The sequence below is a fragment of the Nuphar pumila genome, chromosome 1, assembly GCF_984573655.1.
Source record: "Nuphar pumila chromosome 1, dmNupPumi1.hap1.1, whole genome shotgun sequence".
NCBI lineage: Eukaryota > Viridiplantae > Streptophyta > Magnoliopsida > Nymphaeales > Nymphaeaceae > Nuphar > Nuphar pumila.
The window spans coordinates 156,980,290-156,997,578 of NC_143249.1; positions in this window are offsets into that span (position 1 = coordinate 156,980,290).

The following is a 17,289-nucleotide window of genomic DNA, read 5'->3' on the forward strand; positions in this document are numbered from 1 at the left end:
GATCTTTGAATATAAAGGTTTTGAAATCCACTTTGAAAGATAAGGGTTGATCTATAAAGATTTGAAATCCATTTTGAAAGATAAGACCAACACAAAGGTTGATCTTTGAATATAAAGATTTAAAATCCATTTTGAAAGATAAGATCAACACAAGGATTGATCTCTGAATATAAAGATTAAAAATCCATTTTGAAAGATAAGATCAACACAAGGATTGATCTTTGAATATAAAAGTTTAAAATTCATTTTGGAAGACCAACACAAGGGTTGATCTTTTAATATAATGGTTTGAAAAACTTATTTTTGAAGACATGATCAACATGAGGGTTGATTTTTTGTCAAAGGTTAGACCAAGGAATATTTGAACTCCTTGGTCATAACGAAGATTTTTAAAATTTCATGATTTTTGAAAAAGCCCTCATAGGTAATATCATTTCTCTCATGAATGATGTCAGGATTGCCCCGCATTCTGAAAAAGAATGGGAATTAAAATGCCCCTGTATGGCAAAGGGAAAAGAAGCAAAAAGATATAAAAGAAACTGACATTTCATTGATAAGCAAAAGGTTCGATAACAAGACTGAATATTTACAAGAACTTCAAAAAGAAAGGAAAAAAGACTGGGCTGACTTGCCCCTACAAGATGACTAATCAAAAGGGAAAATGACAGTGCAGAAAAACTTTAGGCATCCTTAATTCTTTGAGTGATCGGGAAATGGCTCTGTCAGGACTATTGGATGCTCTTCTTCCTCGTCCTCTATCAAAATACTTCTATCAATGCAGTCTTGTATCATGTGCTTGAGGACAAAGCAGTGCTCTGTGTCATGCCCCGTTGCTCTATGGAACTTGCAGAATTGATCTTTAAATTTTCCCAAGATTACGGGAGGATCCGCTATTTTAGGGAGTTTGATCATCCCATGCTTTAAAAGGTAGCCCAGAACTGCTTCCAAAGTTTGATCTAATGGAGTGAAGACTCGATCTTTCTCCCACTTGATGTACTTGGGCTTCTCTTGAAGATCACCTTTTTGCTGAAGGCCAATTGGAAGCGGTTTATCACTGTTTTTAAAGGATTTCTCCTTCTGACCCTTGTTCTGATCTATTCTCGGGTCACTGCCACCGTTGTTCTTGTTTCCTTTACTGCTGCTGCCAAGATTATTGCAGAAGGCATCAACTGAATGAGCGAATTGCGCCTTCTTCTTCTGGTCTTGGACATTCTTGACCAGAGGTGTGCCCTCGTAAAGCCCACTTTCTATCCCTGCTTCGAGCCATTCAGCTCGCTCGATCAACTTGATGAAGGATTTTGCCAGGGAAGTGGCGATGAGGCTCCTTATAGGCTGAGAGAAATTGTTGAGGATCACCTGCAATGCGTGTTCCTCAGGAATGGGTACCTTCATCTTATTACAGGTGCTTCTCCACCTGTGAATGAAATCACTTGCTCTTTCAGTCTCTCCTTGCTTCAGGTTGTAAAGATGATTTAATGTAGGTGAGGCTTCAGTGTTGAATAAGAAGCGCTCGATGAACAAATTTACTACCTTATCGAACTCTCGTAGTTCGATAGGATTCACATGATCAGCATACCATCTGGCTGCTACACCCTCCAGACTGCGGGGAAAACAGATGAACAGAGCCCTATTATCTTTCCTGAAACGGCTGCACTCTGCATAAAATGTGGCCAAGTGGGCTTTAGGGTTGCCAGTCCCGTCAAATTTGAGAAATTTACGCGGAAGGTTCTCCAGGTTATCGTCCCCATCTAGACCATCGTAAAAATCTTCGCCAGTGTAGGTCTGCTTGCCCTTGCCCTTGGCTTGAATATCCTTAATAGCTCGATTCATCTCCTTCATCTGCTTGCTCATCAGGTCCTCTGCTGGAGCCCCAGACTTGGGCTTGTTGACGGATTCAGGCTCTTCTGCAGCTATTTTTACGGGCTGCCTTGGAGGATTCTGTTTGTAGACAATCTGCTCTTCCTCTTCCGATTCTTCCTCGACTGACTCTGATTCCTCAGAAGCAGTGTCTGGCTGCACCTTCTTCCTGATGATTCTGACTTGCTTTTTCACAGGCTTCTTCTTCAGCTTGCTTTTAGGCACTGTCTCTTTCAGCTTGGCCTCGGCTTGTTCTGACATCATCCTCGCCATCATCTTTTGGAACATATCATACATAGCGGGTTCGATGTCATCTTTCTTGTTCTGACCCTGTCCCCTGGCCGATTTGGGAGAGCTCATCTCTTCCGCCTCACTGTCGCTGAGTTGAGGATCTGTTTCTTTTCCTGCTCTTGTCGTGACCATTTTCAGATATCAATTCTCTCTGTAGAGAAAAGTGGAGGTTTTTAGATCAAAGAAACTTTTTGGAGAAGTTTTGACAAGAGAGAGGATTTAGGTTGAAATCTAAACAATTGTATTCCATTACTAGGGATCGAGTTGCCACAAAATTTGTGACAATTGCGTTGTTTTACTCTGCGAGGGGGAGTAACCAACTAAAAATATGAAAAAGAAAATATTATTTTGAAAAGGATATCTCTTGATGGAAAGAGATTTTTATGAAAATATAAACAAGAATATAAAATAGAAGAAAATAAAAGAAAAGAATGGAATTTGAGAATAAATGGTAAGGATTTAAAATTTGAAGAACTTGCAGGCAGGATCAGAAGAATTTTTTGAAGAAATGTAGAAGAAGAAGAAAAATAAACCTGGGTTTTAGAAACAAAAGAGAAAATTTTGAAGTATATACCCAGGGTTTTGGAAAATATAAGGAAGATATATATATAAAATATCATACAATCACAGATATATAAGCAAAAAGATGCACAAATAGCACTCCCTAAAGCTGACTCTATATGCAATATTTGAAATGGCTGATAGGACCTTAATCCTAACTCTAAGATTTATATCATCTTATTCCAATCAAGGTATGCCGATATACTCAAGCCGAAGCTCGAAGTACGTGGCATAAAATATCTCTCCGGTTCTAAGGTAAAGGCTTCCCAACATCCTTGAGCGCCTACCGATATACCTCAGACTATGGCCCTTAGGTACGTGGTAGGGGGGCGCGAACCCAAATAAGTGGTCCAGTTGTGAGGCTCTCTCCCGAACTATGGTTCAGTGAGAAGGCCCAGCAACGTGAAGACCGGGACAATATAGGTAGGGATGTTTTCAAAATATGATCAATCATGCAATAAAATCAGAAGGCTCTAATGCAAGTCCTAAAGAGATAGATTTAAATGAAAAGAAGCATACACTTGCATACATTGTCTGCATTCAATCCCTAAAGTTGAGGAGAGTTGTATTTAAGGCCTAAATCTAATGTGAACATGGATATAATCTCCTCAATATGGTCCTACCAAACCATACTTAGATCCTATATGAAAATAATGTCAGCTTAGGACAGAGTCTAGGCTCCTAAGGTTTGCATGGAAAATGTAGCTGACATAAAAGAATAAAGACTTAGAAAATATTAAAGCAAAGCAAAGGCATAGATTCAACCGGACGAAGACGGGTCCCATCACGGTCGCCAAAACTGTGATCATCGCAAAATTTTTCCTCTCTTGTTGGTTTCTCTCTCTTCCTTCTCTTTTCCTCCTTTTTGAAGGGAGAAAAATAAAAGAAAGAAAAGAGAAAGAGAAGAGAAAAGAAGAGGAAGAAAGAGAGAAGAGGAACTCTTTTGCGGGTTTTCACTTGACCTTGATTTGAAAAATATTTAGAAAATTACTCGCCTCCGTTTTGAAAATATTGCGGGAAAAATGGAGAGACGGGATTCACTCGTCGCTACGAGGTTCGACCGTTCCTGGCACCTTTACCAGGGGTAAGCGAACCAAGGATCGAATCTGTGCCTTTTGCTTTTGCCTAAATATAATCTAAGAATTTATCCTAAAGATCTAAATGCACAAAGAATCATGCTTGTGCAAATGCAAGGATGTATGCTCTTTTGAAAAGAATGTTTTGGAAATTTCCAAGTATTCTGAGATGAACTTGGTAAGGGAGTGAAGAAATGTTTTGAATTTGACTTTAGAACTTGAGATAGATCAGAGAAGTTCTAAGTCTTTGAAGTAAATCAGAGTTTGGAAGAATAAATCTTGGTTTTGAGAAAAAAATGATTTAAAGCTTTGAAATGAAAGGAAATGAAGTTTCAAAGTCAAAAATGGACTTTGAATTTGAATTTGAATTTAGAAAAGGAAATGAATACTTGAGATGAAATTGAATTTAGATTTTTAAGTTTGGAATGGATCCGAGATAATCAAATGGTATTTTAAGGATAGAAATGGATTTAGGGAGTTTAGATAAGATCTGAAAATGGGATTGGATTTGAAATCTAGAATTGGGAATGGAATTGGATCTAAAGATGGATTTAAGATCTGAGATCTGATATAAAATTGGGTTCTGGATCCTAAGGTGGATTTGGATCTGAAGTCTGAGATCCGAATGCAGAATTAGGTTCTGGATCCTAGAATGGATTTGGATCTGAAGTTTAAGATCCAAAGTAGAACTGGGTTCTAGATCCTAAGATGAATTTGGATCTGAAGTCTAAGATCCAAAGTAGAACTGGGTTCTAGATCCTAAGATGAATTTGGATCTGAAGTCTGAGATCCAAAGTAGAATTGGTTCTGGATCCTAAGATGGATTTGGATCTGAAGTCTAAGATTCAAGGTAAAATTGATTTTGGATCCTAAAATGGAAAATTGGATCTGAAGTTTGAGATCCAATATGAGTGTTGAATCCTGGATCCTAAAATGGATTTGGAGTTAAATTCAGAAGATGAATTAAGAATTTCTAAGTCTGATTTGAATTTGGGAAAAGGAATTTCAGAAATTGAATCTTGAATATACAGATGAATTTCAAAGTTAAATTATACTTTGAATTTGAGATAGAATTTGGAATTTGAAATTTGAAATACAAGATGATTCTGAAGTTTCAAAGTCAAATGGGACTTTGAAATTGAATTCTTGAATCCTTTTGAGAAATAGAATTAAATTTGAATTTATAAATAGGATTCGATCTGAGAAATGAAGGAAAGAATTTACTTGGATTTTATGAAAAAGAATTTAAAAATATGATGCAATTTTATCCTAAATGATGAATGAATTTAAATTTTTGAAATTGGCTTTTAAAAAGCTATTCCATTCTTTAAATGAATTAAAATAAGATTGAAGATATAATACATCCTTGACTATGATCATTGAATGTATTATATAATAATCTATATTTAAATTCAGGTGAAGAATGAAACACATTTGGTGCTTTTATAGAATTTAAAATGAAATTAATCCTCAATATACCCTCACTATGGCCATTGGTATATATTTTGAATTAATTTTAAGTTAAATTCTGATAAAAGAAGAAAATATTTGAGGAAGTATGATGAATTTTGAAAACGGATCCAGTGTGGATCCAGTGTTATTTCGTAAAAGGTAAAAATATTAAGTTTTGTCCACACCCTGACTATGGCCATTGATGTGGATCATCAACTTAGGATCAATTTACCTCTTACGAAATGGTGCACGTGCCATTCGTGTTTCCATTTGTGAGATTTTGGAAAAATAAAAAGCAAAATGTATGGAAAACAATTAATTCATGATATTTACGATGCTCACTCATTTTATCTAAAACAGGAAGGATAAATTCTCATTTAAATCTAGTTATTACAATTCATAAAATCAAATTTACAACTTCAAATAATGGCCTTTTTCATATGTTTCCTGCAAAACAACTGGGTTAGTATGAAAAGGAAGAGAGAAAAAAAATCTACACATATCAGGTGGATATCTACAAAATGTTCATATGGGTGATGACAAGATGGAGGGAATGATATATAGGCTCATACATATATATATACATATATATGTTATATGTATATAGGTATATGTATATATCTACATGTATGGGTACACATGGTATAAGAAAGGAGATGATTTAATGGATTGTAATAGTGGAGCTAGATGATAAAGTAACCAGAGAAAATGAATATTATGGCTGTTGGCAAATGGTTGATGAAGGGGAACGACATACAGGAAGTGATGCAGTGTATAGGGCACATGATGGGGCTGTAGCAATATAGGTGACAAATGTGAGGGTGTGGAGAGTAGTGAATGAGGGTGTTGGCAAAAAAAAAAAGGGGGGGGGGTCATATAGGACGAAACTACAGCCAATGGGCCAATATAATGGATTGGTGGATAGGGTTAGTGAAATGAAGAAAGGTAGGGCTGTGGATATAGAAATAACCAGGTAGTAGCTAAGACGTGAAGATATGTGTTGCTGGAGGTAAAAGATGATGGTGGAGAAGTGTATTTGCAGGTGGACATATGCAGAAAGATGTGAGGAAGGGAGAAATTATAGAGAGACCAAAAATAGGATTGTTGCACTTGTAATGAGATGGATAATGAAATATGCATTTTCTGCATAGACATAGCATAACATGCACCTAATGTAGATATACTTAATATTTATGTGCTTAGTACGTATGCATATAATACACAGTGAAACACACTCAATGAGAATACACCTGGGATGGTGGGTCACAACCAGAGCTAAATGAGAATTTTAAACAATGGAGCTGGCAACCCTCTCATGATTGTCAGAATGTTGATGCTTTGGTGCTGAATCGAAAAGATAAACAGATTGCTAAAGACTGGCTTATTCACCTGTCATTGATGGGTGAAAGCATTGAATACTCAATAACTCAGGGTCAGTTTAGCTCACATTTCAAAACTGCATATATTCAGCCCATATGTACATATATAGGAATGTAACCATACACCTCCATTATTGCAAACATACAGTGAAAGAGGTGAACCTTGAAAGAACTTACAAAGGAACTAATAGTTGATTCTCTGGGAATAGTTGATAGAGAGAGTTAAGGATTGATCCAAACTGGTATGGGTAGAACCTCTGATAACAGTAGAGACCGAAACAAAATACTGGGCCTATACTAAGTGTGAAAAACCATACAGTATATTCTTTTTTTTTTTTAGGGATTACTGGCACAATGGACATTATTTTGTTTCTCAAGGATTCCAAATGGGAGATAGGTTCGGCTCGATACCACAGTTAGGGATTATTCTACAGTGCAAATTTAACTTGCAGTAACTCGCAAGAAAACATAACTCTGATAGCATTTCAGTATTAGAACCCCAAGATGTCAAGTTTGACTAATTATTTCTATTTACAGTAGTGCACCACATCCTCTTGATTCCAATATTATCATTCGTGGTGTTGTAGTAGTAACAGGGAGATGTGAATAAAGTATTGACTAAGAGTGCACCTAATAAGAGCAATATATAAAATGCTGTAAAGGGGAAAATATGAAGATCTGTGCAAAGGTAAGTGAAGTGTAATGTGCAATAGTGCAGGTGAATACACAGGATATTGCAGTATTAGTTTATCCCCAAGACACAATGCTTTTTACCTAGATGTCTTCAATTTTGGGATTGGATGACATTTACCATGCAAGGTTCATTTAGATCTCCTCAACAGATCTTTCCTTCTAACATTGAATCGATTTTAATTACCAACTCACGAAGTTCATCATGCTGAATGGCAAAAATGATTGCTCTAATAACCACCCACACCCTCAATCATAACAATAATCCTATTTTGTTGAATCAAATCACATAGATGACCCTTTATTATGAGTTAACTATACAGGAAAATGACACCTCCAGTTCATTTTCAAGCCATAGATCAATATTGACCGATTGATCTAACGTTCACTGCTGAGATTCAGCAGGGCAATGACTGCGAACCATAAGTTTTAGCGATTTCTTTGTGACCACGAGATTCCACAGCAGATTTCACTGAATGTCTATATAGTTTGATGTAGCACACATGGAAGGCAAAACATGCTAGGGATGTAACTGAATCAAACTAAGAAGCTATATAACACAGGAAATATAAATGGTATTGGTAATGAGAACTACAGTAGCTATTGCATAGACACTTGAGTCACAAAAGAGGTAAAGATGTAAAATGACATCTAATGTATAAGTGCTTATATGCAAAGGAAATCATATGATGCAAACAAAATGCTATGCGTATGCAAAAAACAGACAGAACGAGATGGAGATTGAATTAAAGGAATGCAAGGGTACTAAAATGGCAAAACATGGGAGAAAATGAGACAAATGTTGGAATATATGTATCCCATTGGTGTTGCACTGTACACATAGGTCGATATTTGCCATAGGCAAAACAACGCTACAATGGGTGTGCTAATGGAGATAAGGCAGGGAATAAACATAAAGGATGGGAGGAGAAATTCATATATAACAGCCGATGAAATTTTCAGTAATGAATAGGAACAAACTCAATCAAAATACTGAAATAGAACAGGGGCAATGAGATATGAAAAACATAGAGACTTTGCCATCAGATGGACGAATACATCCGAATCATGTGTTCAAAATTTAAACAGGGAAACCAACAAAGAGGAAACCAATGTGCATGTTATTTATTGTAGCCCCCAACACATTGATTTTTTGGGAGAGGGGTGGGGCTTACCTCGTGGTTGCGGAGATTCTAGAGGAAGGAACCTACCTGATTCCTGCGATTGATCAGGAGAGGCAATATGACCCCGTTTTCTTGCCGTAAGGCCCTCTTCAGTTGATCGAGAGAAAAAAAAAAGATAATTCCCCCAAAAAATTCCAGATGCAGGCACTAATGGATCACTCAATGGCGATTCTTCAATATAATCGTTGGTTTTTCTTCGGCCTTTCAGAACCTTCGAAAGAGGGAGCAGAGGAGGGGAATCTCAGGAAATGTCAGAATGGGGAGGCTAATAATGGACGAAGAAAAGCGATGGAGGAACGATGGATTAGTGACTATCGATCGATGGAATCAGAATGGATGTTGGCTAATGGTGGATTTTTAATGGGGTCAAGACCGATGGGCACGGATTGAAGTGGTTCCCCCCCTTTTCCCTTCTCAGTGCATGTTCTTATAGGAAACAGAAGAAAAGTCGAGAAGGTTGCGGCAGTTGAGGATCGACGGGTGGATGAAGGTCTGGTGCTGTCGATCGGAAGGTGGAGAATGGGGGAGGTGGTTCTACGAAGAGGAGAGTGCGGCTGATGGGTTGAAAATGTGGAGAAGCTTCTAGAGAGAGAAGAGGCGCCATCCCCTTTTACAAAGGGTCTTCAAAGAAACCCTAAAAAAGACAAATTTCAAAGGGACCCCTCATTTTTCAGGTTTTTTGCACAAATTTGGGCTCCCTAGCAAACTTTGCAAAAGAAGTTTTCTCAAGAAAACTCGATTTTTTCAAAAGGGTATTTTTCAAAAAAACAAAAAAAAAGAAAAAGGTTTTTGCAAAAGAATGGTTTTCAAAAGAGGTTTTTCAAAAACTAATTTTTTTGTTTCTTTTCTATTTGTATTTGAAATAAAATCCTAAAGTTTTACGGGAAAACAAAGATTAAACACTATTTTTTTTTGTATTTTCTGAGAAATATTTACAAATGTATTTTTCTAAGAATTTCGGATCATTTCGAGAAATTTCTTCAGAAGACTGGGTTTGGACCCGAGTTTTTGAGAAAATGTTTGAGTTTTGACACTCGAATCGAGGGATATAACGCAATGGATCGAAACAAATGTCGGAGGAACTGTCCGAGCTATTTAAAAACTATTTTTGGTATTTTCTGTAATTTTAATTTAAAAATTGGACAACGAGGCTCAGATTTGGATCTGGACAATGGATCAAGACCCGAAATCAATTTAAACATATAAAATGAATTTAATTTTAATAAAGCTTGAGAAATATATTAGAATTTAGATTTAAAAGAGACTCAATTGCTCAAAAAATGATATCAGGGGCAAAAAGAGAATATTTAAAAGATTTTGAAAAATTTGGGGTGTTCACAATCCAGCATCTCGTTGGTCATGTATTTCCAAAAAAGATCCAGCATCTCGCTGGTCATGTATTCCCAAAGGATCCAGCATCTCGTTGGTCATGTATTCCAAAGGATCCAGCTCCCGCTGGTCGTGTATTCCAAAAAGATCAAACCCCTAGGGTGCGACTCCTCAACTCTATCATTTCCAAGATCTTCAATCTCATAGATTCTACCAGTTTCCCAACCTCTGGTTGCAATATCTTTAAAATCTCATCATTTTCTTAACCCTCGGATTATAATCTCCCAAATTCAATCACTTTCAAAACATTAGATTAAATCCTTCATGTTCAAATCCAGTTTCTATAACTGGTCGGGATTTTTAAATACAGTTTCATAACTGGTCGGGATTTTTAAATCCAGTTTTATAACTGGTCGGGATTTTCAAATCCAGTTTTTATAACTGGTCGGGATTTTCAAATCCAGTTTTTATAACTGGTCGGGATTTTCAAAATCCAGTTTTTATAACTGGTCGGGATTTTCAAATCCAGTTTCTATAACTGGTCGGGATTTTCAGATCCAGTTTTTATAACTGGTCCGGATTTTCAAATCCAGTTTTTATAACTGGTCGGGATTTTCAAAATCCACTTTTTATAACTGGTCGGGATTTTCAAATCCAGTTTTCATAACTGGTCGGGATTTTCAAATCCAGTTTTCGTAACTGGTCAGGATTTCCAAAACCTAATGTATTTCATCAGTCCAGTTTTCTAAAGTCTGATTCTTACACCATTTCTTTAAATCACAGCTAAGGTCTCATCGAAATCTATATTGAGTGATTATCTCACAAAGAATTCGTGAGAGCTTTGCCAATTTGCCAAAAGCATTTGTTGATTCTAAATATTCTTACTGCACAAAAAAAGAATTTTCCTCAGATTGCCTCTACTATTTCCTTCCAGAAGGTGAAACTTTTTGCGAAAAAGAGGTAAAATTCAAATCTTTTCCTGTTGATCAACCAAAAGGATATAAGAAATGTCCTCGATATGATCAATGAAAGAAACCTTCAATGATGTTGAAAAGCCAGAAGCAAATTGATATTGATCTTGGCTATGACACATGTTTAGAAATAACTTTCTGGCAATCAGGTAGTGGAAATATCTTGAGCTATAAAAAGAATCCACTCAACCCATATCTTCTCATTTGTTTAAAAGTTGCAATCAAATATCCGCAAAAGGTATCTCTCAATTGTCGTCAAGATGAAGGCAAATTAAGCGAGTAGACCCCCGGGGCCAAAGAAGATTTGGATCATCTCCAAGATGAAAGAGTTTGTAAAGGATCCTTCCAGGGAAAGTTCAGATCACCGTCAAGATGAAGGCGAGTGTGATGAACCTACCGACAAACCCTAAAAGATATTTGATTTCTGCTATCTAAAACCCCTTTTGAGCCAACATCATCAATAGAATCCCTGAGATAAAAGAATGATCGGAGTATCTCCAAGATGAAGGAGTTTGTAACGTACCCTTCCCTGAAAAAAAAAAAAAAAGAAAGAAAAGTCAGAACATCCAAATGAAGGATGATGTGGAAAACCGAGAAAGCCCAATGACTCAAAAAGAGTGCAAAAAGATCATCGTGGGAAAACACCCGGATATCAAACTGCCAAAGTTGCCAGAAGTCATCTTTTCTCATGCAAAATTCTTTTATCAATATCTCTTCATTTCCTGCTTTTATGAAATTAAGAATATTTCTTCTATTCTTATATCAAGGAAATAAATAGCTTCCTTAAATAAAATCATCAGCACTAATCTTTTGAATTTGACTCTTAAAGCTGAGGAGTTAACCTCATTGGAGGAAATACTCTAGGTAAAAGCGGGAATATCTTCGCACATACGTGCATAGTTTCAAGCATTTGAATCAGCTATAATTTTATCTTATTGGCAAAATTTTCTAAATATTCCAAAAATAAAATAAACATTCAATATTCATTTCGATGCAACCTAGCGTTGTTTATATCTTTCAGAAGAGTTGCCTCTGAAGGAAGTATCTTTTCCTGTCCCATCACGGTTTTCTCATTGAAGAATTTCGTATGGATGACCCACTCAGGATAAGGGTCAAACCTGAACCATTTGCGAAAGATCATTTGATTTCAAAAGCTATTTCAGTCTCAGCAATGAGACGTCCAATTTTTTCTTCCTTTTCAAAAGCTTTAGGGACTCTATATTTTCTCCTTTCGCAAAAACCCCTCTCGGATTTGTTCATCCAAATTTCGAAGGTCCCATCGTGCTTTCTCCATTTTTGAGAAACCTGTATGGTAGATTTCCCCCACTCAGGATAAGGGTCAAACCTGAACCATTTGCGAAAGATCATTTGATTTCAAAAGCTATTTCAGTCTCAGCAATGAGACGCCCAATTTCTTCTCCCTTTTTAAAAGCTTTAGGGACTCTATATTTCCTCCTTTCGCAAAAACCCCTCTCGGATTTGTTCATCCAAATTTCGAAGGTCCCATCGTGCTTTCTCCATTTTTGAGAAACCTGTATGGTAGATTTCCCCCACTCAGGATAAGGGTCAAACCTGAACCATCTGCGAAAGATCATTTGATTTCAAAAGCTATTTTCAGTCTTAGCAATGAGACGCCCAATTTCTTCTCCCTTTTCAAAAGCTTTAGGGACCCTATATTTCCTCCTTTCGCAAAAAACCCTTTCGGATTTGTTCGTCTAAATTCTGAAGGTCCCATCGTGTTTTCTCCATTTGAGAAATCCGTATGGTAGATTTCCTATTCAGTTTAAAGAGTTAATCCAGAACCTCGCTTCGCGAGGTATCTTCCTTGCAGGTTTGGGTTAAACCTGAGACTCATTCCAATGAGATTCCTCGTTTTAACAAGATGATTTCTCCTAGTCCCATCATGGCTCTTCCCATTGAGGAATTCATGCTTTGTATATCCATCCAAGAAAGGATTTTACTTGAGCTTCGTCTCACGAGGCATTTTTCAAAAATGTCCCATCAAGGTCCTCATGTATTCCTTTCCTCATTCAAAACACTTTTTGATATATCTTTGTCTCATCCAGGTTAAGGGCTAAACCCGAATCATTCCAAAAAGAGTATCTTGTTTCATCCATGAGACCTGATTAAAATTCTCATTTCCCACCATTTCGGAATTTCCATCTAAAGTCCCATCACGATTTCCTCATCTTTTACTCAATCATATCATTTTCGAGAATTTCGTTTCCCCAAAACCATTCAGGATAAGGTTTCAAAGCCTGAAAAGCCATATTTTCAAAATAATTCTTCCATACCCAGTTCAGATCTGCTGACTGGGGCATTTTCAAAATTTGGAGTGTTATCTTTGCCACTAAGCTCGGCTTTCAACCGACTTAGTAGCAAAGAGGGGCATCTGTGAACATCCCAATTTTTTCAAAGAATTGTAAAATGACCTTTTTGCCCTGGCCCTCATTCTCTGAGAAGATAAAAGCAATTTCAAAGCCAAATTTCAGTCATTCTTCAGATTTTCTGAATTAAATTCCATATTGATGTATTCAAATTCAATTCCGGATCCGAATCTAGTGTTTTAAACCCATATTTCCTCAAAACCCGGATCCTAACCCATTTCTTAAGAAATTTCCCAAAAAATAGCCTTTAATTCTCAGAAAATTTCCCTTTTGTAAATATTTTTGCAAAAACATAAAAAAATTAGTTTTAATCTTTTTTTCTCACAAACTTTATGATTTTACTCTGAAAATACAAAAAAATTGAAAAATAAACCAAAAAACCGAAAAATTGGGAAAAGCTACAAGAAAACGAAGGATTTTTAAAAGCTTTTCAAAACCATTTTTTGCCAAAAACCTCACTTCTTAACCATTTTTTAAAAATTTTCTGAAAAGGAAACCCCCTTTTGGAAAAAAAGGAGGATTTCTAACAGACTCCTCCCGCATATCTTTCCTCTAGAAGCCTCCATCGCAGAGGGGTTCTCACCATCGTCCATCCTGAACAAACCTCGCTCCCCTCCGCCCTCAATCTTCAACGAACCCCATTCTGGAAGCCTCGATTGAGCCCTCCATCCTCCGATCACTGGCCTCTCGCTCCGACCATTGATCTGCAACGGAAGGGAGGTTCCTCGAGTTTTCTCTTTTTTTTTCTATAAAGGAGAGCCAGCCAGAAAGGGGAGGGGATCCCGTTTTTTTTCTTTCATCCATCAATCTTCTTCATTAGCATCCATCTTTTTCCATCTGCGTTCACGCATCCATCCATTTTTCTCAGGCATCTTTTGTTTTCTCTTATTTTTTTCCCCTCTTCTTCTTCTTCCCATTTCTTTGATTCTCCTCAATTAACAGAGGGAAAGATCGGCCATCTCGGCAGTCGTGGAGCTCCAGCATACCCATCACGTAGAGGAGGTGCCGCCCTTTCCTCAGAATTCCTACAAAACCAGAGTCGAAGTCTATTCGGTGCTCGGAAGAAAGATTCTTCCATATAACTTCATTTGAGGTATGAATCGACCTCTTTCTCTCGGAGTTCATTTTTTTTAACAATGTCATTAATAGTGTTGCTTATCCTTTTACGATTTTCTTTCATTCTCTTCATCTTTTCTGATTTCTTTCAAATTTCCTTGTTATGCCCCATTGAAGCACCCATGGCGACATTGATTTGTTTACAACAAATCAATCTGCCCCTGTGCAACATTAACAGGAATGACTCGATTCCGATATTTCTTTTGGTTGGTTTTGAATTCCAGTAGTGCTATATACGACGATATTCGGTTTATCATGCAGTAGATTGTGATTCTAACCAATGTCACACCCTACGGTGATTTCCTCTTTCCATCTCTGTTTCTATTTCATACATGATTTTCAGTTTCTCTTTTTCTTTTCTTTTTTTCTTTTTTTTTCTTTTTCTCCTTCTCTTTCTTTCCCTCTCTTTCCAATGATCGGCCAGTATTTTTATCATCCATCGCTGGTTGGATCTCGATTTTGAGTATCTGCTGGATATTAGACTAACGACCAGTGGATCTCGACGATCATGGGTGGTCTACCTTCATCTTGGTCTCTTAGTAATTTACAGGTTTTTCATCGGCTCCTTTCGATGAGGTTATTTCATCTGCATTTTTTTTATTATTTGCTTATCTTTTTGTTCTCTTCTTCCTTTCCTTCCGTCGATCTGTGCATTCCAATTCACATCTAACCCTGTTTTGATTCCCCTTCAAATTGCTTTGTTCTTCCTTTTATTTACCTGTTTATATGGTCTTTTTTTTTTATTTTCCCTCGTTTTCTTTATAGCAGTCCCATCCTGTATCTCTATCCTCTTTTCCTTTACAGGTATATCCGATTTGAAGACACATTTCATGTCCTAATAACCTGCATATCATCTGCATCATTTACATAACTGTCTCTCATGATCCATATATATGCTTTGTTTAAAGATTAATGTCAATGATGATCAAATATTCTGCATCAGCATGTTCCGATTTTTACCTTAGCATTTTTTTTTCTTTTATTATTCTTTTAGGTGAATTATGCATTGATGTTGTCAATTACCTTATCTAAGTTTTTAATGAATTTCAGCATTCCACTATCATCAGTATCCCCTTTTAGCAAGACTCCATATCTTACCTCTGCTGCACATTTTAGCATAAATTGCATCTAATGTGTATGGTAGTGTAATGTGCACTTCAGCATAATGTGATGGCCTCTAATGTGATTGCGTTTTAGCACCTGCATACCTGTCAGCACTGCTACCCACATCTCCATTATCTGCAGCACAGAACGAATTTCACTATTAACACCACACTCCATCTGCTGTTACAATTTCACTTAGTCACTGCTACACACCCATTTGCATACTACCTTCAAGCTCCAATTTACTCATCGCATGCTGAAGCGCCTTCAGAAACATGCACCACCAACTTAAACAGAGCTCCACCAATGCCACTTGATCTCTGTGATACAAGTGCCTCAGGTTTAGAGGAATTCACCGCCAGCTCTTATGTTTCTCATTCTAGTGGTTTAATATTGTTATATTATAAAGGATCAGTCACATTTATCCAATATACCTCAAGTCATATGCTGTAAGGATCTGGGGCATTACTCTTGGAAACATTGTTCCATCACCACGTAGGTCACCTAACCAGACTGCAAGGGACGGTCAGAGATATGCCAATAGCAAGAATTAGATGTCAGGAAATGGGTTCATCAGGAATGCTAAACATGATTTCTTGGTGAATAAACAATGTGCTTATCTCTGGTCGTATGAAAATGTCAAATCCAGTTGAGGGCTATTTCTAGTTATGGTAATGACGTCCCCAGACCATGAAAGGCTCTGTAGATGCTGAAGTCTGGTCAGCCTTCAGAGGATCCCTGTAAGATGCCAATGTGAGAGTTTCAGCTTCAAGGGAGCGGCCAGAGTATGGTTTCTTTCAATAACCTGATTACATTTTTTTTTTTTTAAAATCGGATGGTCTCTCCACCTGTTCAGGCATTTCCTGTTCAGCATCCTCGATCCCATCAAACCTCATAATAGTCACATGGATTCAATAATGTTCAATACACTCAGATGCAGAACTTAAACAAGATATTACTCTTCACTAACACACCTCACTAAACAACATTTTCTGCCCATCACACTCCCTAGCATAACACTTCACACTCTGCATGTTCAAATACACCCTGCACCACCACATCCTATCTTCCTGTTTTACAGTCTTTTATTTCACACTCATTATTTCCCTGTCATTTTAACCTACATTATATCGTGCATATACTTTCACATATAGCAGTAATTCACAGCAGTGTCAATACACTGTTGTCAGTTTTTTTTTACCTGTGGCAGCGCCTGACACTGTTATGCAGCAGTGCCAAGGCACTGCTGTGGTTTGTCCTTCATAAATCCCAACACTTAACATATGCGCAGGGGCAATCCCCAGCTGTGTTTACATGTTCATTTGCCATCTTCATATACTTTTGCACTTCCACCACCATCTGTACCCAAATGTGTATACATATATATGTATATATGTATATACAATATATATATATAATAAATACATATATGCCCATGTGTTTTCCCCAGTTATTAATATATATATGTACCTATATGTATATATATATATATATGTATATATATACCCATATAGGCATGTATATAGAGGTATATATACATCATTTCCCATCTTTTTCATCATGTATGAATACTTTTGACATCTATATGATATATACAATTTCCTTCTATTTTCTTTTACTGATCAAGTCTTTTGCAGGAAATATGTGGAAGATATCATTATTTGGGATTGTAAATTTGATTTTACCCATTGTAATAGTTTGATTGGAATGAGAATTTACATTCCCTGCTTTAGGTAGAATGGATGAGCATTGTAAATATCATTGGATTACTTGTTTTTCATGCATTTTGCCTTTATTTTTCAAATTCTCACAAATGGGAACACGAATGGCACGTGCACCATTTCGTAAGAGATAATAAATACTAAGTTGATGATCCACATCAATGGCCATAG